Here is a 26,598-nt window from a genome sequence, read left to right as displayed (position 1 = left end):
AATCACAGTGAAGCCACTTGCCAACGCATGCTCTGAGAACACATCCTGGTAATCCTTCTGGCCCCGTGGCCTTTCTATTTAACCTTAATTTAACTAGGCAAGTCAGTTAAGAACAAATTCTTTTTTACTATGACGGCCTGTCCCGGCCAAACCCGGACGACGCTAGGCCAATTGTACGCCGCCCTATGGGACTTCCAATCACAGCCGGATGTGATACAGCCTGGATTCAAACCAGGGACTGTAGTGACACCTCTTGCACTGAAATGCAGTGCCTTATCTCGCTGCGCCACTCGGGAGGACTTGTGAATGGTTTAGTGTTGCTTGCCTCGAAGCGAGCAAAGAAGGCATTTAGCTCGTCTGGTAGGCTCGCATCACTGAGCAGTTTAAGACTGGGTTTCCCTTTGTAAAAGTTTGCAAGCCCTGCCACATCCAGCAAGCATCAGAGCCGGCGTAATAGTCTAAGTCCTTGACCCTTTGCCTGTCTGATGGCTCGTCGGAGGTCGTGGTGGGATTTTTTTATAAGCTTCCCGCTTTTATTCGTGTCCCGCTCCGAGAAAGCGGCAGCTCGAGGCTTTAGCTCAGTGCGGATGTTGCCTGTAATCCATGGCTTCTGCTACTGTTGATATGGACATACGCCAAGGGTTGGTCGGAAATGGCACCCTACTCCCTAGCTACAGATTGGCACCCTATTCCCTCACTACAGATTGGCACCCTATTCCCTAGCTACAGATTGGCACCCTATTTCCTAGCTACAGATTGGCACCCTATCCCCTAGCTACAGATTGGCACCCTTTTCCCTCGCTACAGATTGGCACCCTTTTCCCTAGCTACAGATTGCACCCTATTCCCTAGCTACAGATTGGCACCCTATTCCCTAGCTACAGATTGGCACCCTATTCCCTAGCTACAGATTTGCACCCTATTCCCTAGCTACAGATTTGCACCCTATTCCCTAGCTACAGATTGGCACCCTATTTCCTAGCTACAGATTAGCACCCTATTCCCTAGCTACAGATTGGCACCCTTTTCCCTAGCTACAGATTGGCACCCTATTCCCTAGCTACAGATTAGCACCCTATTCCCTAGCTACAGATTGGCACCCTATTCCCTCGCTACAGATTGGCACCCTATTCCCTAGCTACAGATTGGCACCCTATTCCCTAGCTACAGATTGGCACCCTATTCTCTAGCTACAGATTGGCAACCTATTCCCTAGCTACAGATTGGCACCCTATTCCCTATCTACAGATTGGCACCCTATTCTCTAGCTACAGATTGCACCCTATTCCCTAGCTACAGATTGGCACCCTATTCTCTAGCTACAGATTGCCACCCTAGTAGCTTTATAGTGTATTACTTTTGATCGACACTCAAGTGTTATTTATCACTCTGTCTATCAAGCTCTGGCCAAAGAAAGTGGATAAATAAATAAATCCGTCCATCATCGGAATCTATGAACTATGAACCGAGGATATTGTTGAGGATACCGTATTGAGAGGCATCAATATTGTGCTGACTTCCATTTTACAATGGAAAAAGAGTATTCTTACCCCAAAATGTCTACCTTCCAAAACACTTCCCCAAACAGTGGGCTGTTAGGAAATATATTTGTAAATATATATTGATATATATGTTTCACCTTTTGCTTCTCTCATAGGCTACCTTTTTTTTGTCATGTGGACTGACTCATTGTGACGCCCTCTCAGCAGTAGAAGAGATCTCTGTGCGTATTACAATTAGATTACTTGTTTATCTCCTGACTCCTGACATTCACCACGATAAAGCTTTTACTGACAGCTGACTGACCTCATCTTGTTATTCTTTGATTGCATTAGGTTGTTTTGGGAACCTAACAACTAGACTGGTCCCAGATCTGTTTGTGCAGTCCTCATTATCACATCGCAATGGAGTTGGCGAGACAGTACAAACAGATCTGGGACCAGTCTACTGCACAACACCATCTGAAAACATGTTAACCAACCAACCAACCAACACACTACTACTACTACAGATAGCTTATTCCCTAGGATCTGGGACCAGACTACTGCACAACACCATCTGAAAACATGTTAACCAACCAACCAAGCAACCAACCAACATATGCAGATGACTTATTCCCTAGGTGCTGTTTCATATCCATTCAACCTCTCCAACCAAAGTAATTAAGAGACGCCAGAGAGCAGTAGTGATAATGGTAATTAATATGTTGCCTGATGGACCCTTTTAATTGAGCTACACTACAGTGTCTCTTGTTTCAGTGAACCCAGTCACAGTTACCAGATGGTCTGTATTTTATATATATAACATAATACACTGTAGTTTTCCCACTGCATGTATATCGTTAAAAGCAGTTACTGTATTTTTTAATAATTTTGCGCAACACCAACGCCATCATCAGTCACTTCCTGAGGCGGCTGTAAAAATTCAGCATGCCACCCCAGGTCCTCTACAAATACTACCGTTGCATCCTGACTGGTTGCGTTACGGCCTGGAACGGGAATTGCTCCTTCCACGGCCGCAAGGCCCTCCAGCGGGTGGTGAAGACGGACCGTGTTCCCACCCATCCAGGACATCTACCTGAAATGGTGCCTGAGGAAGTCCTGCAGCATCATCAAAGGGCAACAGGTAGACTACTGGTTAGAGCGTTGGGCCAGTAACCACAAAAGGTTGCTTGATCGAATCCCCGAGCTGACAAGGTAAAAATCTGTCGTTCTGCCCCTGAACAAGGCAGTTAACCCACTGTTCCTAGGCTGTCATTGTAAATAATAATTTGTTCTTAACTGATTTGCTTTGTTAAATAATAAAAAAAGACCCTACAAGCTGTTCTCTCCCTTACCATTGGGAAGACAGTAATGGAGCTTGAGGTCTGATACCAACAGGCTCAGAGACAGTTTCTATCTACAAGCTATAAGACTCTTGAACAGGACTGACCACCTGCTCTGATTCTAAACCTAACAGCACTGACCACCTGCACTGATTCTAACCCTAACAGGACTGACCTCCTGCTCTGATTCTAACAGGACTGACCACCTGCTCTTATTCTAACTGGACTGACCACCTGCTTTGATTCTAACTGGACTGACCACCTGCTCTGATTCTAACCCTAACAAGACTGACCACCTGCTCTGATTCTAACCCTAACAGGACTGACCACCTGTTCTGATTCTAACAGGACTGACCACCTGCTCTGATTCTAACCCTAACAGGACTGACCACCTGCTCTGATTCTAACAGGACTGACCTCCTGCTCTGATTCTAACAGGACTGACCTCCTGCTCTGATTCTAACAGGACTGACCACCTGCTCTGATTCTAACAGGCCTGACCACCTGCTTTGATTCTGTCGGCGCGATGCATGGAGAAGCCCGGTGGCTGAATGATTCCAACAACATATCCCGAGAGAGCCATGTTTCCTTGAAACAGAGGATGTTGCAATCTCTGATGTCTCTCTGGAAGGCAACCCTTACTCATATTTCGTCTACCTTGTTGTCAAGAGACATTGGCGAGTAGTATACTCGGGAGCGGTGGGCGATGTGCACGTCTACGGAGCCTGACCAGGAGGCCGCTTCGTCTCTTATATCCAATAGTTCTTCCAATAGTAATAAGACTTAAGATTTCCTGGGGTAACAATGTAAGAAATAATACATAAAAAAACTAAAAAATACTGCAGGTCTCGAAGCGAGGCGACCATCTCTGTTGGCGCCATTTATACACACATCCACACACACACACACAAATATACACACAACAACACACACCCACACAGATATACACACATCCACACAGATATACCCACATCCACACACACACTCACTCATGCATGCACACAAACACACACGCAAACACACACTGAAAACACAAAACACGTGTAAATATTGGACTATAAATTGTGGCTTCTTGTATTACACTGACGCTAAAATGTGTATTCTATTCTAATGAGACATTTACTTTATGTTCCTATTCTTATCTTGTATTAGTTCTTATTGTTGTTGTATTGTCTAGAAGGAACCTGCAAGTAAGCATTTGGTTGGACGGTGTATACCATGTGTCTCCTAATAAAACTGACTAGTTATAACTTATGTCAGTGTGACACACTTTTAAAAATAAAACAGGCTAAATTCGTCAGGACTCTACAAGGTGTCAAAAGTGTTCCACAGGGATGCTGGCCCATGTTGACTTCAATGCTTCCCACAGTTGTCATGTTGGCTGGATGTCCTTTGGATGGTGGACACACAGGAAACTGTTGAGCAGGAAAAACCCAGCAACGTTGCAGTTCTTCACACAAAACGGTCCGCCTGGCACCTACTACCATACTCCATTCAAAGGCACTTAAAATGTTATCTTGCCCATTCGCCCTCTGAATGGCACACATACACAATCCATGTCTCCGTTGTCGCAAGGCTTAAAAATCCTTCTTTAACCTCTCTCCTCTCTGGTTGGAACTTATTACTTAACTACAACTCAGATTCATGTCAGCGTGACAAACACTAAATAAATATACGGCCTGTTCACCCTATCAAGAAGGAGGTCAATACAGGTGCATCAAAGCTGTGACCGAGAGACTGAGAAAACAGCTTCCATCTCCAGGTCATCAGACTGTTTAATAGTCACCACTAGCCGGCCTCCACCCAGTACCCTGCCCTGAACCTTAGTGACTGTTACTAGCCTGCCTCCACCCAGTACCCTGCCCTGAACCTTAGTGACTGTTACTAGCCTGCCTCCACCCAGTACCCTGCCCTGAACCTTAGTGACTGTTACTAGCCTGCCTCCACCCAGTACCCTGCCCTGAACCTTAGTGACTGTTACTAGCCTGCCTCCACCCAGTACCCTGCCCTGAACCTTAGTGACTGTTACTAGCCTGCCTCCACCCAGTACCCTGCCCTGAACCTTAGTGACTGTTACTAGCCTGCCTCCACCCAGTACCCTGCCCTGAACCATAGTGACTGTTACTAGCCAGCCTCCACCCAGTACCCTGCCCTGAACCTTAGTGACTGTTACTAGCCTGCCTCCACCCAGTACCCTGCCCTGAACCTTAGTCACTGTTACTAGCCAGCCTCCACCCAGTACCCTGCCCTGAACCTTAGTGACTGTTACTAGCCAGCCTCCACCCAGTACCCTGCCCTGAACCTTAGTGACTGTTACTAGCCAGCCTCCACCCAGTACCCTGCCCTGAACCTTAGTGACTGTTACTAGCCTGCCTCCACCCAGTACCCTGCCCTGAACCTTAGTGACTGTTACTAGCCAGCCTCCACCCAGTACCCTACCCGGACCCTTGTGACTGTTACTAGCCTCCACCCAGTACCCTGCCCTGAACCTTAGTGACTGTTACTAGCCTCCACCCAGTACCCTGCCCTGAACCTTAGTGACTGTTACTAGTGTAACAGTGTAGGTTCCGTCCCTATCTTCGCCCCAACCTGGGCTCGAACCAGGGACCCTTGCACACATCAACAACTGACACCCCACGAAGCATCGTTACCCATCGCACCACAAAAGCCGCGGCCCTTGCAACGCAAGGGGAAACCCTACTTCAAGTCTCAGAGCGAGTGACGTCACTGATTGAAATGCTATTAGCGCGCACCACCGCTAACTAACTAGCCATTTCACATCAGTTACACTAGCCAGCCTCCACCCACTACCCTGCCCTGAACCTTAGTGACTGTTACTAGCCTGCCTCCACCCAGTACCCTGCCCTGAACCTTAGTCACTGTTACTAGCCAGCCTCCACCCAGTACCCTGCCCTGAACCTTAGTGACTGTTACTAGCCTCCACCCAGTACCCTGCCCTGAACCTTAGTGACTGTTACTAGCCGGCCTCCACCCAGTACCCTGCCCTGAACCTTAGTGACAGTTACTAGCCAGCCTCCACCCAGTACCCTGCCCTGAACCTTAGTGACTGTTACTAGCCTGCCTCCACCCAGTACCCTGCCCTGAACCTTAGTGACTGTTACTAGGCAGCCTCCACCCAGTACCCTGCCCTGAACCTTAGTGACTGTTACTAGCCAGCCTCCACCCAGTACCCTGCCCTGAACCTTAGTCACTGTTACTAGCCAGCCTCCACCCAGTACCCTGCCCTGAACCTTAGTGACTGTTACTAGCCTGCCCTGAACCTTAGTGACTGTTACTAGCCTCCACCCAGTACCCTGCCCTGAACCTTAGTGACTGTTACTAGCCGGCCTCCACCCAGTACCCTGCCCTGAACCTTAGTGACTGTTACTAGCCAGCCTCCACCCAGTACCCTGCCCTGAACCTTAGTAACTGTTACTAGCCTGCCTCCACCCAGTATCCTGCCCTGAACCTTAGTGACTGTTACTAGCCGGCTACCAACCAGTACCCTGCCCTGAACCTTAGTGACTGTTACTAGCCAGCTACCACCCAGTACCCTGCCCTGAACCTTAGTCACTGTTACTAGCCAGCCTCCAACCAGTACCCTGCCCTGAACCTTAGTGACTGTTACTAGCCTGCCTCCACCCAGTACCCTGCCCTGAACCTTAGTGACTGTTACTAGCCGGCTACCAACCAGTACCCTGCCCTGAACCTTAGTGACTGTTACTAGCCAGCCTCCACCCGGTACCCTGCCCTGAACCTTAGTGACTGTTACTAGCCGGCTACCACCCGGTACTCTACCCTGCTGCCCTATGTACATAGTCATTAACACTGGTCACTTGAATAATGTTTACATACCATTTTACCCACTTCATATGTATATACTGTATTCTAGTCAAGGCTCATCCTGTATACAGTAACTACAGCTGTACAAACCTTTTCTATTCATATACTGTCCATACACACCATTTATATATACTGAAAAAATATATAAACGCAACATATAAAGTGTTGGTCCCATGTGTCATGAGCTGAAATAAAAGATCCCAGAAATGTTCCATACGCACACAAAAAAGCTTATTTCTATCAAATTTTCTGCATAAATTTGTTTACATCCCTGTTAGTGAGCATTTGTCCTTTGCCAAGATAATCCATCCACCTGACAGGTGTGGCATATCAAGAAGCTGATTAAACAGCATGATCATTACACAGGTGCACCTTGTGCTGGAGACAATAAAAGGCCATGTCACACAACACAACATCACAGAATTGGCATGCTTTTTTTATTTATATTTTTATTTAACTAGGTAAGTCAGTCAAGAACATATTCTTATTTACAATGACGGCCTACCAAAAGGCCTCCTGCGGGGATGGGGGCTGGGATTAAAAATAAAAATAAATTAAATAAAAATATAGGACAAAACACACATCACTACAAGAGAAACAACACTACATAAAGAGAGACCTAAGATAACAACATAGCAAGGTAGCAACACATGACAACACAGCATGGTAGCAACACAACATGACAACAACACAGCATGGTACAGACATTATTGGGCACAAACAACAACACAAAGGGTAAAAAGGTAGAGACAACAACACATCACGCGAAGCAGCCACAACTGTCAGTAAGAGTGTCCATGATTAAGTCTTTGAATGTAGAGATGGAGATAAAACTGTCCAGTTTGAGTGTTTTTTGCAGCTCGTGCAACAAACTGAAAAGAGGAGCGACCCAGGGATGTGTGTGCTTTGGGGACCTTGAACAGAATGTCACTGGCAGAACGGGTGTTGTATGTGGAGAATGAGTGCTGCAGTAGATATCTCAGATAGAGGGGAGTGAGGCCTAAGAGGGTTTTATAAATAAGCATCAACCAGTGGGTCTTGTGTTGGGTTTACAGAGATGACCAGTTTACAGAAGAGTATAGAGTGCAGTGGTGTCCTATAAGGAGCATTGGAGGCAAATCTGAATGCCGAATGGTAAAGAACATCTAGCCGCTCGAGAGCACCCTTACCTGCTGATCTATAAATTATGTCTCCATAATCTACCATGGGTAGGATGGTCATTCTGAATTAGGGTTCGTTTGGCAGCAGGGGTGAAAGAGGAGCGATTACGATAGAGGAAACCAAGACTAGATTTAACCTTAACCTGCAGCTTGAATATGTGCTGTGAGAAGGACAGTGTAGCCATACCCACAACTATTTGTATGAGGTTAGTACCTCAAGCTCTAAACCCTCAGAGGTAGTAATCACACCGGTGGGGAGAGGGGCATTCTTCTTACCAAACCACATGACCTTTGTTTTGCTGTGGTCCCGTGTGGCTCAGTTGGTAGAGCATGGTGTTTCCAATGCCAGGGTTGTGGGTTTGATTCCCACGGGGGGCCAGTATGAAAAAAAATGTATGAAATGTAAGCATTCACTACTGTAAGTTGCTCTGGATAAGAGTGTCTGCTTAAAATGTAAAAAAAAAAAAATAATAATAATAAAAAAAATGTTTGGAGGTGTTCAGAACAAGGTTAAGGGCAGAGAAAGCTTGTTGGACACTAAGAAAGCTTTGTTGTAGAGCGTTTAACAAAAAATCCAGGGAGAGGCCAGCTGAGTATAAGAATGTATCATCTGTAAATAAATGGATGAGAGAGCTTCCTACTGCCTGAGCTATGTTGTTGATTTTTACATTTTACATCCTGTTTGGCCCTGTCCGGGGGTATCATCGGATGGGGCCACAGTGTCTTCTAATCCCTCCTGTCTCAGCCTCCAGTATTTATGCTGCAGTAGTTTATGTGTCAGGGGGCTAGGGTCAGTCTGTTACATCTGGAGTATTTCTCTTGTCTTATCCGGTGTCCTGTGTGAATTTAAATATGCTCTCTCTAATTCTCTCTTTCTCTCTTTCTGTCTTTCTCTCGGAGGACCTGAGCCCTAGGACCATGCCTCAGGACTACCTGGTATGATGACTCCTTGCTGTCCCCAGTCCACCTGGCCGTGCTGCTGCTCCAGTTTCAACTGTTCTGCCTGCGGCTATGGAACCCTGACCTGTTCACCGGACGTGCTTGTTGCACCCTCGACAACTACTATGATTATTATTATTTGACCATGCTGGTCATTTATGAACATTTTAACATTTTAACATCTTGACCATGTTCTGTTATAATATCCACCCTGCACAGCCAGAAGAGGACTGGCCACCCCTCATAGCCTGGTTCCTCTCTAGGTTTCGTCCTAGGTTTTTGGCCTTTCTAGGGAGTTTTTCCTAGGGAGTTTTTCCTAGACACCGTGCTTCTTTCACATGCTTTGCTTGCTGTTTGGGGTTTTAGGCTGGGTTTCTGTACAGCACTTTGAGATATCAGCTGATGTACGAAGGGCTATATAAAAATAAATTTGATTGATTGAATTTGATTTACATTTACGTCATTTAGCAGACGCTCTTATCCAGAGCGACGTAAATTGAGAAGAGCGTGGGGCCTAGGATCGAGCCTTGGGGTACTCCCTTGGTGACAGGCAGTGGCTGAGACAACAGATGTTCTGACTTTATACACTGCGCTCTTTGAGAGAGGTAGTTAGCAAACCAGGCCAAAGACCCTTCAGAGACACCAATACTCCTTAGCCGACCCACGGGAATAGAATGGTCTACCGTATCAAAAGCTTTGGCCAAGTCAATAAAAATAGCAGCACAACATTGCTTAGAATCAAGGGAAATGGTGACATCATTGAGGACCTTTAAGGTTGCTGTGACATCCATAACCTGAGCGGAAACCAGATTGCATACCAGAGAGAATACTATAGACATCAAGAAAGCCAGTCAGTTGATTATTGACTTTAGTTGATTATTAAGTTTTTCCAACACTTTTGATAAACAGGGCAAGATAGAAATTGGCCTACATTTCTATAATATATTTCTATACAATATATTCACTCATATGTCATCACATACTTGCAGACAAATACCACAGCTAGGGGCTGTATCCAGGCACTCCGTGTTGCGACGTGCATAAGAACATCCCTTAGCCGTGGGATATTGGCAAATATAGCACACCCCCTCGAGCCTTATTGCTTAAATAGGAGAGGTCAGCTTCCGTCAGTCCCTTGAAATTAACAACCACATTGGTCATTATTACAAGGACTTCCTCGGCTGTAAACCCATTGACTGCTGCAAGTATGTGATGTCATATTACACAATACCAATAAATGAAAGTCAATGCAATACTCACATCTACCTAAATATTTTACAAGAATTTATCTCTTATGAATACCTGAATAATACATATATATTTTTAAATAGCTGCTAAGGATAATACACAACACATATGAAATATATAAAATATGCACAATCATATAAATTGATGATCCATAATTTTTTTTAAATAGAAAATACATCTATTTCATTGTCAGTCAGTGTATTTAGTAATCTACTTATTTTTATACAACTATGGTTATACCCACTACTATGTTAATCATAATTACCCAATAAGAAGGACTGAATAGAACATACATCAACCAAGTAACCATGCTAGTAGCTACATCATGTAACCATGCTAGCGACATCATGTAACCATGCTAGCGACATCATGTAACCATGCTAGTAACGTCATGTAACCATGCTAGCGACGTCATGTAACCATGCTAGCGACGTCATGTAACCATGCTAGCGACATCATGTAACCATGCTAGCGACGTCATGTAACCATGCTAGCAACATGTAACCATGCTAGCGACATCATGTAACCATACTAGCGACATCATGTAACCATGCTAGCTACATCATGTAACCATGCTAGCGACATCATGTAACCATGCTAGCAATGTCATGTAACCATGCTAGCGACATCATGTAACCATGCTAGCGACATCATGTAACCATGCTAGCGACATCATGTAACCATGCTAGCGACGTCATGTAACCATGCTAGCGACGTCATGTAACCATGCTAGCAACATCATGCAACCATGATTTTTCTTTATGGATTAAAATATATATATATTTATATATTATATGTATTAATTATATGATGAATAGAAACGGAGGAGTTATGTCACATATGCAGCTATCGAAAATATATGGGAATGTCTGCTCAATCCAAACTAACAACCAACTGATTAACCATGCTAGCGACATCATGTTAGCATGGAGGAGGCAAGTGGAATAGGGAGAAGGTAGGGAACTTGTTTGTCTGCCATATATTAAAGATACAAATTGGCTGAAAGGAACTGGCATAAATAGAAAAATATACCAGTTTCATTTGAGGACAAAAGTATTGACAGGTGTGCCATACAGGTTGCAAAATAAATGGGAAGAGATTTTCGATGAACTGATTCCATGGCACATGGTTTATGAACTGATAAAAAAACACTTGATTCAACACTTAGAGATTTTAAAAGTACATTTTTATACAAAATTCTTGCCACCAACAGAACGCTATATATATAGGGCATAAAACAATCTCAGCTCTGTAGATTTTACAGGAAGAGACAGAATCACTTGATCATTTATTCTGGTATTGCCCCAATGTAGCTTGTTTCTGATCACAGGTTCAGGAATGGTAAAACATTTTTTTTTAAATCACAACATTCATTTAAAATTAACCTTACAAATAGCAGTGTTGGGCAATCTGGAAAGCCATAGCCAATCAATAAATAATATATTAATACTCGTAGGAAAGGGTTTTCATCTTCAGCTCACAATCTGTAACAAACAGCTTCAGTTAATTTCAGAGTGGGTGGCAATGTCACGTCCTGACCATAGAAAGCTTTTATTTTCTATGGTAGAGTAGGTCAGGGCGTGACAGGGGGTTTTGTCTAGTTCATTTATGTCTATGTTGGTTCTAGTTTATTTTTTCTATGTTGAGGGTTTTGTCTAGTTTCTGTATTTCTATGTTGTTGTTTTTTTGGGATGATCTCCAATTAGAGGCAGCTGGTGATCGTTGTCTCTAATTGGGGATCATATTTAAGTTGTTGTTTTTCCCACTAGGTTTTGTGGGAGATTATTTTGAGGTTGTGTATGTTTCACCTCTTCGTCACGGTTTGTTGTTTTGTTTATTAGTTTATTGTATGTCTTGCATAGTTTCACAGTTAAATAAAAATGTGGAACGTTACACACGCTGCGCCTTGGTCCCATTCTTTAGACAATCGTGACAGAATCTCCCACCACCAAAGGACCAAGCAGCGTGGTAAACAGGAATGGACATGGGAGGAAATATTGGACAGGAAAGGACCGTGGAGGCAGGAAGGGGAGTATCGCCGTCCAAAGGAGGAGTTTGAAGCAGCGAGAGCAGAACGGCGATATTACGAGGCATTATATCATCAAGGCAAGCACGAGAGGCAGCCGCCCCCCAAAAAAATGTTTTGGGGGGGTACATGGGGAATTTTGTGGAGTCAGGTTTGGGACCTGCGCCAACTCCTCGTGCTAACCGTGGAGAGCTGAGGGGTGAACCAGAGCCAGTCAGGGAGACGAGTGAGGATCTCAACCCAAGATTCCGGAGAGCGGTGTTGGCATTGAGAGCGCTGCAGAGCTGGCGTGCTGAGGAGCGTGACACCAATCCGGTGTCATATGCACCAGTTTCACGCATCTGGCCTTCAGTGCGCCTCCCCAGTCTAGTACGTCCTGTGTCTCCTCCACGCACTCGCTTGAGGGAGCGTGTGACCTGTCAGGCACAATGTTTTGCGGTGATACGCACGGTGTCTCCAGTGCGCATTCACAGCCTAGTGCGTCGTGTGCCAGTGCCCCGCACTTGCCGGGCTAAAGTGAGCATCCAGCCAGGACAGATTGTGACAGCCCTACGCTCCAGACCTCCAGTGCGCCTCCACAGCCCAGTATGCCCTGTGCCTGCTCCTCGCACTCGCCCTGAAGTGCGTGTCACGAGTCTGGGGCCACCAGTCTGGGGCCACCTTCAGTGAGTCTCTTCAGTCCGGTGTGTCCTGTTCCTGCTCACCGCACTCGCCCTGAGGTGCGTGTTACCAGTCTGGCGCCACCTGTGCCAGCCCCACGCATCAGGCCTCCAGTGCGCCTGCCCAGTCCGGGGTGTCCTGTTCCTGCTCCCCGCACTCGCCCTGAGGTGCGTGTTACCAGTCTGGTGCATTCCCAGTCCAGAGATTCCGGCGACAGTTCCCAGTCCAGAGCGTTTGTCTAGTTTCTGTATTTCTATGTTGTTGTTTTTTGGGATGATCTCCAATTAGGAGGCAGCTGGTCATCGTTGTCTCTAATTGGGGATCATATTTAAGTTGTTTTTCCCACTAGGTTTTGTGGGAGATTATTTTGAGGTTGTGTATGTTTCACCTCTTCGTCACGTTTTGTTTATTAGTTTAATGTATGTCTTGCATAGTTTCACAGTTAAATAAAAATGTGGAACGATACCCACGCTGCGCCTTGGTCCCATTCTTCAGACAATCGTGACAGGCAATAAGATAGTCCTAAATATTTAAAAAGCATTGTATTTGGGACAAATCATTCACTAAATCTTGTCATAAATAATTTGGAAATTGAGCAAGTTGAGGTGACTAAACTGCTTGGAGTAACCCTGGATCGTAAACTGTCATGGTCAAAATATATTGATACAACAGTAGCTAAGATGGGGAGAAGTCTGTCCATAATAAAGCGCTACTCTGCCTTTTTAACAACACAATCAACAAGGCAGGTCCTACGGGCCCTAGTTATGTCGCACCTGGACTACTGTTTAGTCGTGTGGACAGGTGCCACAAAGAGGGACTTAGGAAAATGACAATTGCCTCAGAACAGGGCAGCACGGCTGGCCCTTGGATGTACACAGAGAGCTAATATTAATAATATGCATGTCAATCTCTCCTGGCTGAAAGTGGAGGAGAGATTGACTTCATCGCTACTTGTATTTGTGAGAGGAATTGACATGTTGAATGCTGTCTGTTTGAACTACTGGCACACAGCTTGGACTCACATGGATACCCCACAAGACATGCCACAAGAGGTCTCTTCACAGTCCCCAAGTGCAGAACAGACTATGGGAGGCGCACAGTACTACATAGAGCCATGACTACATAGAACTCTATTTCACATCAGGTAACTGATGCAGCAGTAAAATTAGATTTAAAAAAGCAGATACAAATATCCCTTATGGAACAGCGGGGACTGTGAAGCAACACAAAGGCACAGACACATGCATACACACACACTATACACACACAAACACATGGATTTTGTGTTGTACATATGTGGTAGTGGTGGAGTAGGGGCCTGAGGGCACACAGTCTGTTGTGAAATCTGTTGTGAATGTATTATAATGTTTAAAAAAAATGGATAACTGCCTTAATTTTGCTGGACCCCAGGAAGAGTAGCTGCTGCCTTGACAGGAACTAATGGAGATATATGTATATGTAAAATGCATGTACATGTAGCAGACAAGCTGTAAAAACAACACAAAATATATACAGTATGTGTCCTCTGAAGGGGGGGGGGGGGGTAACATCATGTAATCATGCTAGCAAACATCAAATATGAACATGTTAGTTATACAGTATTGTATAAGGCCGTGATCCGCATTGCACCCACATCACATCACACTGCACTTCACTTTCTTAAAGGTAATTTATACCCGAGCTGTGCAGTGCGACGTCAGCACATTGTGGTTTGTTTGAATACTGGCCATTCCCCACACTGGGTCACGGTTTGAGGGATAACTTCTGCAATAGTAGTACAGAACGTGAATGATGTTTCCAGCCAGCCAGAACTGTTTCAGAGGTTGTTGAGGTGAGGTGGACTAGTGGTCACTACCTGCTCAGTCATAGGCTTACAAGTAACTGATTGTGTTTTAAAGTGGCTGTCAGTTCTAATTTCCTGTAGTGATTGTGCTCTACCAGCCTAAGTAGAAAAGGTTTTGATTACGTAAGATACAACTAATAGCCTAGTGTCATGGTTTACAGTTTAACGATGAGTGGGGTTGGTGAGGGTGTTAGGAATGGATATTAGTAGGGTAGACAGTCCACTTCCCCATCCCTCCCCTAGGTGGCAGCAGCTACAGGGTCATACCCAGTACTGGTTCTGCTGTAGAGTGGGGAGTGTGGTCCTAATGAGCTGGTCTGAACTCTCTGGATTTACAGCTTTCAATGAGCAGTTCGGCGGTGATGCAGAGTTGCTAACTGAGCCCTGATTGGCGAAAGGAAGCGGCCTGTCCAAGGCAGGACTTCCAGGGCCGCTTGGGCTCAGCGGAGTCACTGTTACCATGGGAACGGCCGCGCTCCTCTGTGGCTGGTCGTGACAGGCCAGTGGGGTTGAGGGCGAGGGCAGCGGTTTCAGGTTCAGAGGTTTCTGCTTCCTCTTCCTGTTGCGTCTCAGCAGTAGAAACAGCACCACCAGAATGATGAGCAATAGGAGCAGGACCAGGAGAGGTAGGATCACCAATAGGGGGTTGGAAGTCCTCTGTGGGTATGACTCTACTCGGACCGGTGTCATCATAAAGGGGATCCCAGAAAGGTCTTCTCCTCTACCCATGGTGGGTTTGCCCAAAGTTGTACCTGTCGAGTCATTGCGGTTGGTGTTTCCCCAGTGATTACGACCTTTGAACTTCTGGTCGGTCTTGCTGGGTCTCTGTGTGGAGAAGAAGGAGGTGGACAGGGAGGGTAGTGCTGTCCCAACACCAAACACTGTCGTTTGGTTCGTTTGGTTCAGAGACTGAGAGAAAAGACTGCTGGTGGTCAGGATGGGACTCTCTGTTCTTTTGACTAGCGATGGATCGTATGGAACGACAGTGAAGCGGAACTCTCCCTTGGCAGGTGGGACGTTTTCCGCTTTCACGACAAAAACCAACGAGTCGTTCAGCTCCTGCACTTCAGTCATGTTAGCATTGAGCTCGATGGATAACCTCTCCTGCTTCACATCCTGAAAGGAGAAAGACTCCACCGGTTCCGTTTTCATACCAGCTTTGGCTTTTCCTCGGGCCAGCTTGCCGTACTTTGGCTGGGACACGACCTCGAAGATGGGGTCGCTGCCTGTTAGAGAAGCCAGCTCAGTTGCATTGAGAAAACCAGTGTTGAGTTTGACCACAATGCCATTGGGTATTCTCACCCCCTTGCCAAACCTCACCAGGGGCTTAACTGTGATGTTGACAACCTGATTCGTCAGGTTAGCTTCCGACGTAAATACAGTGAACTCAAAGCTGTCCTGACCAGATGTGACGCTCGTCATGTGATAAAACAAGTGACCAGTCCTTAAGTCCTCCTGCTCAAACTGCCTCAAATCCTGGTTGTCCAGCCAAAGGATCTTGCCGTACCGCGGCAGCTTGGTGATTCGGTAGTGAACCGTTGTGGTTTTCCCGTTAGTCTCTGCAGCCAGACTCCCCTGGGTTAACGCTACACAGGTCTGACCCTGCTTCAGAGCCAGCCCTGTGTTATTAACCAGGGAGATGGTGATCTCTGTCAACTCCAGGTTGAATAGCTTGTACACCGGCTCGTGGTGGCCGTCCGAGATACTGAAATAGAAGACCACCGACGCCCGGCTTCCATCATGGACAAAGTACACCTTCCCACTGTTGATCTGAGCCTGAGTGAAAGACACCACAGACTCATTCAGGCTTCCTCCCAGGGCCAAATAGCCGTTGTTTGGCTTGCTGACGACAGTGTACTGGATGTCCTCTGAAGGGTTGTCCAGATCTTCCACATTGAGGTTCTGCAGGCCCAGGGCCACTATGTCCCCCGGTACCACACTCAGGTTGGGGGTTTTGGTCTTCAGGACGGGTGGCTGCTCGTTGATCGGGACCACTGTGATGTTGAACCACTCTTCCAGCAGCTGGATAGAGAAGAAAAAGATGACTTCATTGTCTAATGTACACAGAAACTGCTTTAGCGTTTAGAGCAGAACTTTAATGTCTTCAATGAGGCAATGAAATTAGCAGCATACACAATTACAGTGCATTCGGAAAGTATTCAGACCCCTTGACTTTTTCAACATTTTGTTACGTTACAGCCTTATTTTGAAATGGATGAAATACATGTTTTCCCCTCATCAATCTACACACAATACTGTATAATGACAAAGCAAAAACAGGTTTTTAGACATTTTTGCAAATGTATTAAAATAAAAAAAACAGAAATACCTTATTTACATAAGTATTCAGACCCTTTACTTAGTACTTTGTTGAAGCACCTTTGGCAGTGATTACAGCCTTGAGTATGAGGCTACAAGCTTGACACACCTGTATTTGGGGAGTTTCTCCCATTCTTCTCTGCAGATCCTCTCAAGCTCTGTCAGGTTGGATGGGGAGCATCTCTTCACAGCTATTTTCTGGTCTCTCCAGAGATGTTAGATTGGGCTCAAGTCCGGGCTCTGGCTGGACCACTCAAAGACATTCAGAGACTTGTCCCGAATCCACTCCTGCGCTCTTGGCTGTGTGCTTAGGGTTGTTGTCCTGTTGGAAGTTGAACCTTCGCCCCAGTCTGAGGTCCTGAGCACTCTGGAGCAGGTTTTCATCAAGTATCTCTCTACTTTGCTCTGTTCATCTTTCCTTTGATCCTGACTAGTCTCCCAGTCCCTGCCGCTGAAAAACATCCCTACAGCATGATGCTCCCACCACCATGCTTTACCGTAGGGATGGTGCCAGGTTTCCTCCAGACGTGACGCTTGGCATGGTAGAGTCTGGCCACTCTACCATATAGGCCTGATTGTAGGAGTGCTGCAGAGATGGTTGTCCTCTGGAAGGTTCTCCCATCTCCACAAAGAAACTCAGGAGCTCTGTCAGAGTGACCATCGGGTTCTTGGTCACCTCTCTGACCAAGACCCTTCTCCACCGATTGCTCAGTTTGGCCGGGCGGCCAGCTCTAGGGAGAGTCTTGGTGGTTCCAAACTTCTTCCATTTAAGAATTATGGAGGCCACTGTGTTCTTGGAGACTTTCCATGCTGCAGAAATGTTTTTGTACCGTTCCCCAGATCTGTGCCTCGACACAATCCTGTCTCGGAGCTCTACAGAAATTCCTTCAATCCCATGGCTTGGTTTTTGCTCTGACATGCACTGTCAACTGTGGGACTTTATATAGACGAGTGTGCGCCTTTCCAAATCATGTCAAATAATTTAAATTTAGCACAGGTGGACTCCAATCAGGTTTTAGATACATCTCAAGGATAATCAATGGAAACAGGATGCACCTGAGCTCAATTTCGAGTCTCGTAACAAATGGTCTGAATACTAATGTAAATAAGGTATTTCTGTTTATTTTATACATTTGCTAAAATGTCTAAAAACCTGTTTTTGCTTTGTCATTATGGGGTATTGTGATGTCATTATGGAGTATTGTGATGTCATTATGGGGTATTGTGATGTCATTATGGAGTATTGTGATGTCATTATGGGGTATTGTGATGTCATTATGGGGTATTGTGTGTAGATTGATGAGGAAAAACATGTATTTAATCCATTTTAGAATAAGGCTGTAATGTAACAAAATGTGGGAAACAAATCAAGGGGTCTGAATACTTTCCGAATGCACTGTATGTACATACAGACAAAAACATGATTGAATATGAACAGACATGTACCAGCCCAGCCATAGACAGTAGGCTACATGTGTGGAAAATGCAAGCTAGGTTACATATCATACACACCTGGCTGACGTCTAGAGGGCGCTGGGCCGGCTTTCCCTTGGGGTTCAGCCAGGTGTCGAAGACAAAGCTGTCATGGCGCGTCTCAGAGTCGTCGTGGTGGTATGTGATGCCATACCTGTTGAGGATGTACTGGGAGAAGTTCGGTTTCTCCACACTGAGGTTCCTCTCTCCCACCACGATAACGCCATGCTGGGGTAGAGACTTGACCTGGAACCAAACCTCATGAGAGCTGCGCTGGGGCGTGGGCAGCTTGAACATTAGGTTAGACGCATCCAGCTTGGACTTGTCGATGACAACACTGTCACCCTCTGTCACCACTGCACCTAGAATGCAATGAGAGACGAGCATTCCTCTTTAACTTCACTAACATTTCACCAAACTTGATTTTATTAGCATTAACAGAACACATGAAATGTATTAGAAATGTGTTGCTAACAGTTTGGGGTGGCAGCGGCAGCGTAGCCTAGTGGTTAGAGCGTTGGACTAGTAACCGAAAGGTTGCAAGTTTGAATCCCTAAGCTGACAAGGTACAAATCTGTCGTTCTGCCCCTGAACAAGGCAGTTAACCCACTGTTCCTAGGCCGTCGTTGAAAATAAGAATTTGTTCTTAACTGATATGCCTAGTTAAATAAAGGTAAAAAAAATTATACTACTAGAATAAATACCTGAGGCGATCAGAAGGAAGCCTGTTTGATTGCCCCTTAACTGCATAATATTCTTTTAAAAACAACAACAACATTATTTATAACATTGCATATTGGGTTGCACATAATCTTCACCCATTTTACCAATGATTTCCCCCGATGACACACCTGTGTTAGCGAGGAGCAATGATTTGCGGTCGGTTCCAGCATTCTCATAGGAGACGTCCATCTTGAAGGTCTGGGTCTCCAGGGCAGCTGGTGGTGAAAACACTGAGAAAATCATTGAGTCCATGGAAGACCATCCAACCGACTCCACAAAACTTTGGATGTACAAAACCTCCCCCTGGTCCACCTGAGATACACAGAAGAAGAAGAAGAAGAAGAAGAAGAAGAACAAGAACAAGAACAAGGAGGAGAACAAGAAGAAGGAGGAGAAGGAGGAGAAGAAGGAGAAGAAGGAGGAGGAGAAGAAGAAGGAGAAGAAGAAGAAGAAGAAGGAGGAGAAGAAGGAGAAGAAGGAGGAGGAGAAGAAGAAGGAGAAGAAGAAGAAGAAGAAGGAGGAGAAGAAGAAGAAGGAGAAGAAGAAGAAGAAGAAGGAGGAGAAGAAGGAGAAGAAGGAGGAGAAGAAGAAGAAGAAGGAGGAGAAGAAGGAGAAGAAGGAGGAGGAGAAGAAGGAGGAGAAGGAGGAGGAGAAGGAGAAGAAGAAGGAGGAGAAGAAGAAGAAGAAGGAGGAGAAGAAGGAGGAGAAGAAGGAGAAGAAGGAGAAGAAGAAGAAGAAGGAGGAGAAGAAGAAGAAGAAGGAGTTAGATACTCAATTTAGCAAACCTTCATCCCATGGTCCACCTGAGACCACTAATCAGTGAAGGCTGGTGTTACTATAAATCGGACAGGCAAGGCCGCAATATGCTCACTTTTGTACCCCTGTTTCAACGTAGCCGAAACACTAAAGAAAGCATTGAATAAAAACACTGAACATCAACAACTTTGGTATAAAAAAAAAACATCTCTTAAAAAACCCCCACTAATAATTCAAGACATGAACACTTCTCATGAGTCACTTCCTCCACTGGAGAAGATCTTGAAGTTGATATTCAGAATAGAAACAGATTTATAATGCATGTCTTTGTAGAGATTGGACAGTTTGACCAAAGGCTTTATTCTTGTTTTGTAAACTTTTAGTGGTTTTATTCAATGGATAGGACAGTGGAGATTAGACAGGTAAACGTGAGCCAGAAGGGTCGGTTTTCAAACCCACGCTGACTCTGCTACTGTATGTGTACCGGGATGAGTGAGGAGCGGGTTTACTCATAACCTGCGGTTATATCTGCGGGGCGGGTGGGTGTCACGTCCTGACCAGCAGAGGGAGTAATTGTATTAGTTTTGGTCAGGACGTGGCAGAGGGTTTGTGTTTTGTATGTATTTCTACGTTCTGTCTAGGTTAGTTTTTCTATGATTAGGTTTGGGTGCTGGACTCTCAATTGGAGGCAGGTGTTTTTAGTTGCCTCTGATTGGGAGTCCTATAAGTAGGTGTGTGTTTGGTTTGTCATTTGTGGGTAGTTGCATTTCGCACTGCTGTTGTAAGTATAGCCTGTGAAACGGTCGTGCTTTGTTTTCTTGTTTTTTCTGCGGGGCGGGTGGGTTCAGGGTCATTAAATATTGTTGGATGAAGGTTGGGTGGGTGGCCGGCAGGTTGAATAAAGGGAAAACAATGCAGTAAAAAAAAATCATAAATGTATAATTCTTGGGCAATTCATATCTATAAGCTATATTGATGTTTTTGTTTCATATTTTTGTTGATCTGGCATTAGTGTGTAAGCCAAATGCACGCCGAATGAAACTTGGCACAGTTCTGTTCTGTTTCTCAACAGTGCTGCCAAAGAAATGAAGACTTATTCAATCAAAAACAATGACCGACCTAGCTTCCTGTTAATGTAACACAACATTCTTCCTGCATGTGTTGGAATTTATATCCTGTTGAGTTTCTTTGTGTTCATTTCTCGCTGTAAATATTATGTTTTCCCAAACAGTACGGGCCCGATTCAGACTTAAGAAATACACGCCTTTCCTACTCACGCCTTTCTTACACACTTCTCAGCAGCGGTTGGAACCAAAATTATTTTCTAAATCGTTTTGTTCTGAACAGAATCATTATTTTTTTCATTCCTTTCCACTGTTCCGACCTTCAAAATAAAGTTCTGAACCGGTTTGAACCCCCAAAAAGTACAGTTTTTAAAAAATCTTTCCTTTCTGTTCCTTTTTAAACCTCTGAAATTGACATTTTTTTTTTACATTTAGCTCTACATTAAATTACATCATCATTCAATTGTTTACATGCGCAATGAACAGACAAGTGGATGGGGAGAGAGCGAGAGAGGGTTGAGGAGGAGGCTTGGCTTGAAGCGCCTGGGTATCTTGTTATGACATGCTTTATCTGAATTATATCTACAGAGGAGGAGCTTCTATGGAGGAACTTTGAATGCCTTTGAACTTCCGAGAGTTGACTTAAAATTGGACCGGAGCTAGCTAACAACTTGTGTGTGCAGATGTAACCGATGTGAAATGGCTAGCTAATTAGCGGTGGTGCGCGCTAATAGCTTTTCAATCGGTGACGTCACTCGCTCTGCGACCTTGAAGTAGTTGTTTCCCTTGCACTGCAAGGGCCGTGGCTTTTGTGGCGCGATGGGTAACGATGCTTCGTGGGTGACTGTTGTTGATGTGTGCAGAGGGTCCCTGGTTCGAGCCCAGGTTGGGGCGAGGAGAGGGGCGGAAGTTATACTGTTACACAGAGCGGCACCAGAATTCAAAATATGTCTTATCTTTTTGTAATTAATAAATCCAATTTCAAACGTGGTAACTATAGTATCCTTAACTAGCATTGAAAAAGTGAATCCATTCTTTTATAATTAAAAATCTCTTCCTAATTTCTGAATCACTCTTGTAACGTCAGTAGGCTACAGCTAAGCTTCGGAGGGGGAGGGGCACGAGGAGGTGGAGGGGCAGGTAGCCTACACACTGGCAAAGATATTCAGATGGCAAGCAGACACTGGAAAAAATTTCTTAATGACAAAGTGAGGGCATTGCATATGCGCTTTGTTGTTGGTTTTGTTTTTTGTGGGCCAAAAAAACATTCCCGGAATGTAAAAGAAAATATATTAGTAACTTAGAAATACAGTGGTTTGATTGATCCAGAAAGTTGACATATTCAGTTGTTCAAATCCATGAAATATTGTAAGGTAATAAAAGTGTACAATAAGAGTTGAACAGTAGTCCTATAAAATCTACCAATCCTCACTAATCATGGAACTGTGATGACAACGGTCCAGTCGTCGTGAACCGTGCTTCAGGATCCAGGTTTAAACCGCTACATATGGTCTTCATTCCGTAATGATTCCAATAGGCTACATGTCCCAAATTATTGCACGACTTGTAATACGTTAGCCTAATATGAAGGAACAACTACACGGACGTGACAGACGAAAGAAACGTCAACTAACGATGTAACTGAATGATGCATAATGTAAGGAAACTAACACTAAAGTGACGGTTAAAATGTATGTTGGTATTTTAATTTTGTATTAGGGATTAGGGGTCCCCATTAGTTCCTGCCAAGGCAGCAGCTACTCTTCCTGGGGTTTATTATGGATCCCCATTAGTTCCTGCCGAGGCAGCAGCTACTCTTCCTGGGGTTTATTATGGATCCCCATTAGTTCCTGCCAAGGCAGCAGCTACTCTTCCTGGGGTTTATTATGGATCCCCATTAGTTCCTGCCGAGGCAGCAGCTACTCTTCCTGGGTTTTATTATGGATCCCCATTAGTCCCTGCCGAGGCAGCAGCTACTCTTCCTGGGGTTTATTATGGATCCCCATTAGTTCCTGCCGAGGCAGCAGCTACTCTTCCTGGGGTTTATTATGGATCCCCATTAGTTCCTGCCAAGGCAGCAGCTACTCTTCCTGGGGTTTATTATGGATCCCCATTAGTTCCTGCCAAGGCAGCAGCTACTCTTCGTGGGGTCCAGCAAAATGAAGGCAGTTATATATTTTAAAAAACAATACAACAAATTCACAACAGATTTCAAAACATATTATGGTATTACTGACGGTGGCTACCGAAAGTGGCTAATACAGTATTTAAAATGATACAAATTGTAAAAAATACAGTGAAGAGTCTGGGCGTATATTTAAAAACATTCTAGAAATAATAAATCATTGGCGCTGTACTGTCATTTGCGTATGGCTACAGAAGCCTATAGCATGGGTCTCCACATTTCAAATCTGCAAGTTAAGGCCAGCATTTATTTGTTATTATTATGTGTTTATTTGGATCCCCACTAGCGATTGCAGAAGCAGCAGCTAATTTTCCTGGGTACCAAAAAAAATATATATATGTGTATATATATATATATGACAAGTAACAAAACACTCATATACTGATAAACAAGGACAGTCATATAAACTTCACAGTGGAAGAGGTGATATGTTGATATGCTTCAGTTTGCTGCCATGTGACAGGTTTCACATTTTGTCTACAGCGGTCATACTGTAAAATATATATATAAAACAATTGTCATTTATATTTACTATCCTCTTATCTAAACGGCTTATTCATTTACCTAGCTTTTCATCAATAGCTCTTCATTAACACGGCTTACCTGTAGAAACACCTCCGCTACACCTTCATTAATACGGCCTACCTGTAGAAACACCTCCGCCACACCTATCATTAATACGGCCTACCTGTAGAAACACCTCCGCCACACCTTCATTAATACGGCCTACCTGTAGAAACACCTCCACCACACCTTCATTAATACGGCCTACCTGTAGAAACACCTCCGCCACACCTATCATTAATACGGCCTACCTGTAGAAACACCTCCGCCACACCTTCATTAATACGGCCTACCTGTAGAAACACCTCCGCCACACCTTCATTAATACGGCCTACCTGTAGAAATACCTCCGCCACACCTATCATTAATACGGCCTACCTGTAGAAACACCTCCGCCACACCTTCATTAATACGGAATACCTGTAGAAACACCTCCGCACACCTTCATTAATACGGCCTACCTGTAGAAACACCTCCGCCACACCTATCATTAATACGGCCTACCTGTAGAAACACCTCCGCCACACCTTCATTAATACGGCCTACCTGTAGAACACCTCCGCCACACCTTCATTAATACGGCCTACCTGTAGAAACACCTCCGCCACACCTATCATTAATACGGCCTACCTGTAGAAACACCTCCGCCACACCTTCATTAATACGGCCTACCTGTAGAAACACCTCCGCCACACCTATCATTAATACGGCCTACCTGTAGAAACACCTCCGCCACACCTATCATTAATACGGCCTACCTGTAGAAACACCTCCGCCACACCTATCATTAATACGGCCTACCTGTAGAAACACCTCCGCCACACCTATCATTAATACGGCCTATCTGTAGAAACACCTCCGCCACACCTATCATTAATACGGCCTACCTGTAGAAACACCTCCGCCACACCTTCATTAATACGGCCTACCTGTAGAAACACCTCCGCCACACCTATCATTAATACGGCCTACCTGTAGAAACACCTCCGCCACACCTATCATTAATACGGCCTACCTGTAGAACACCTCCGCCACACCATTCATTAATACGGCCTACCTGTAGAACACCTCCGCCACACCTTCATTAATACGGCCTACCTGTAGAACACCTCCGCCACACCTTCATTAATACGGCCTACCTGTAGTAACACCTCCGCTACACCTTCATTAATACGGCCTACCTGTAGAAACACCTCCGCCACACCTATCATTAATACGGCCTATCTGTAGAAACACCTCCGCCACACCTATCATTAATACGGCCTACCTGTAGAAACACCTCCGCCACACCTTCATTAATACGGCCTACCTGTAGAAACACCTCCGCCACACCTATCATTAATACGGCCTACCTGTAGAAACACCTCCGCCGGACGAGCCTGATCATTAATACGGCCTACCTGTAGAAACACCTCCGCCACACCTATCATTAATACGGCCTACCTGTAGAAACACCTCCGCCACACCTATCATTAATACGGCCTACCTGTAGAAACACCTCCGCCACACCTATCATTAATACGGCCTACCTGTAGAAACACCTCCACCACACCTTCATTAATACGGCCTACCTGTAGAAACACCTCCGCCACACCTATCATTAATACGGCCTACCTGTAGGAACACCTCCGCCACACCTATCATTAATACGGCCTACCTGTAGAAACACCTCCGCCACACCTATTATTAATACGGCCTACCTGTAGAAACACCTCCGCCACACCTATCATTAATACGGCCTACCTGTAGAAACACCTCCGCTACACCTTCATTAATACGGCCTACCTGTAGAAACACCTCCGCCACACCTATCATTAATACGGCCTACCTGTAGAAACACCTCCGCCACACCTATCATTAATACGGCCTACCTGTAGAAACACCTCCGCCACACCTATCATTAATACGGCCTACCTGTAGAAACACCTCCGCCACACCTATCATTAATACGGCCTACCTGTAGAAACACCTCCGCCACACCTATCATTAATACGGCCTACCTGTAGAAACACCTCCGCCACACCTTCATTAATACGGCCTACCTGTAGAAACACCTCCGCCACACCTATCATTAATACGGCCTACCTGTAGAACACCTCCGCCACACCTATCATTAATACGGCCTACCTGTAGAAACACCTCCGCCACACCTATCATTAATACGGCCTACCTGTAGAAACACCTCCGCCACACCTTCATTAATATGGCCTACCTGTAGAAACACCTCCGCCACACCTATCATTAATACGGCCTACCTGTAGAAACACCTCCGCTACACCTTCATTAATACGGCCTACCTGTAGAAACACCTCCGCCACACCTATCATTAATACGGCCTACCTGTAGAACACCTCCGCCACACCTATCATTAATACGGCCTACCTGTAGAAACACCTCCGCCACACCTATCATTAATACGGCCTACCTGTAGAAACACCTCCGCCACACCTATCATTAATACGGCCTACCTGTAGAAACACCTCCGCCACACCTATCATTAATACGGCCTACCTGTAGAACACCTCCGCCACACCATTCATTAATACGGCCTACCTGTAGAAACACCTCCGCCACACCTATCATTAATACGGCCTACCTGTAGAAACACCTCCGCCACACCTATCATTAATACGGCCTACCTGTAGAAACACCTCCGCCACACCTATCATTAATACGGCCTACCTGTAGAAACACCTCCGCCACACCTATCATTAATACGGCCTACCTGTAGAAACACCTCCGCCACACCTATCATTAATACGGCCTACCTGTAGAACACCTCCGCCACACCTATCATTAATACGGCCTACCTGTAGAAACACCTCCGCCACACCTTCATTAATACGGCCTACCTGTAGAAACACCTCCGCCACACCTATCATTAATACGGCCTACCTGTAGAACACCTCCGCCACACCTATCATTAATACGGCCTACCTGTAGAAACACCTCCGCCACACCTATCATTAAT

General features: G+C 45.2%; 1 long non-coding RNA gene across 1 annotated transcript in view; it reads left to right on the top strand.

Annotated features, from left to right (window-relative positions):
• LOC145860862 (uncharacterized) overlaps nucleotides 1-10,800 on the top strand; it is a 29,289-nt gene extending 18,489 nt beyond the window's left edge. The window contains exon 2 of the long non-coding RNA XR_014380582.1: nucleotides 8,728-10,800. This is a non-coding gene — a long non-coding RNA (uncharacterized LOC145860862). The remainder of the gene's footprint in view (nucleotides 1-8,727) is intronic.
• Nucleotides 10,801-26,598: the final 15,798 nt, after the last annotated feature.

The sequence above is a fragment of the Salmo salar genome, chromosome 15, assembly GCF_965601325.2.
Source record: "Salmo salar chromosome 15, fSalSal1, whole genome shotgun sequence".
Taxonomy (NCBI): domain Eukaryota; kingdom Metazoa; phylum Chordata; class Actinopteri; order Salmoniformes; family Salmonidae; genus Salmo; species Salmo salar.
The sequence above is the reverse complement of the archived record's forward strand: the minus strand, read 5'-3'. Positions and strand labels throughout refer to the sequence as shown.